Below are 1025 nucleotides of genomic sequence, written 5' to 3' on the forward strand. Positions count from 1 at the left end.
GGAGTATGTTCCTGGCAAAGAAGATACTTTGAGCAGGTTATTATTGGCTCACCATGGAGCGGGATTCTATACGATTTGTTCGTAAGTGTCATGAATGTCAAATACACGGTGATTTGATACATTCTTCTCCCTCCGAGTTGCATGCGATGTCTGCTCCATGGCCTTTCGTGGCATGGGGAATAGATGTGATTAGACCAATAGAACCAAAAGCATCGAATGGTCATAGGTTCATCTTGATGGCCATTGATTACTTTACAAAGTGGGTGGAAGCAGTAACTTTCAAGTCAGTGACCAAGAAGGTCGTGGTGGATTTCATTCATTTCAACATTATCTGTCGATTTGGTATTCCAAAGGCAATTGTTACCGATAATGCTGCAAATCTCAACAGTCACTTAATGCAAGAGGTATGCCGTCAATTTAAGATTGAGCATCGAAATTCGAATCCTTATCGCCCAAAAGAAAATGGGCCTGTAGAAGCCGCCAACAAAAATATAAAAAAGATACTTCGTAAAATGGTGCAAAGTTCTCGACAATGGCATGAAAAGTTACCTTTTGCTTTGTTGGGTTATCGCACTACAGTTCGTACGTCAGTGGGGGCCACCCCCTATTTGCTGGTATATGGGACTGAGGCAGTTATACCTGCAGAGGTTGAGATTCCATCCCTGCGAATTGTTGTAGAGGCTGAGATTGATGATGATGAGTGGATTAGAACACGCTTGGAACAATTAAGTTTGATTGATGAGAAGCGATTGACATCAGTATGCCATGGACAATTGTACCAGAAAAGAATGGCACGAGCATACAACAAAAAGGTGCGTCCCAGACGTTTCGAAGAGGGTCAATTAGTGCTGAGACGTATTCTGCCACACCAGGCTGAAGTCAAAGCCAAATTTTCTCCAAATTGGAAAGGACCATTCATTGTAAATAAGGTATTATCCAATTGTGCTCTTTACTTAGCAGATATAGAAGGCAAAATGACAGAAATGGTCATCAATGCTGATGCTGTGAAGAGATATTATATATGA

The 1025-nt window shown here is 41.5% G+C and overlaps 1 pseudogene; it reads left to right on the plus strand.

Moving 5' to 3' along the window:
• LOC125823311 (uncharacterized) overlaps window positions 1-1025 on the plus strand; it is a 7950-nt pseudogene extending 6925 nt beyond the window's left edge.

The sequence above is a fragment of the Solanum verrucosum genome, unplaced genomic scaffold (genome assembly GCF_900185275.1).
Source record: "Solanum verrucosum unplaced genomic scaffold, falcon-dt-bn FXZP01001320.1, whole genome shotgun sequence".
NCBI lineage: Eukaryota > Viridiplantae > Streptophyta > Magnoliopsida > Solanales > Solanaceae > Solanum > Solanum verrucosum.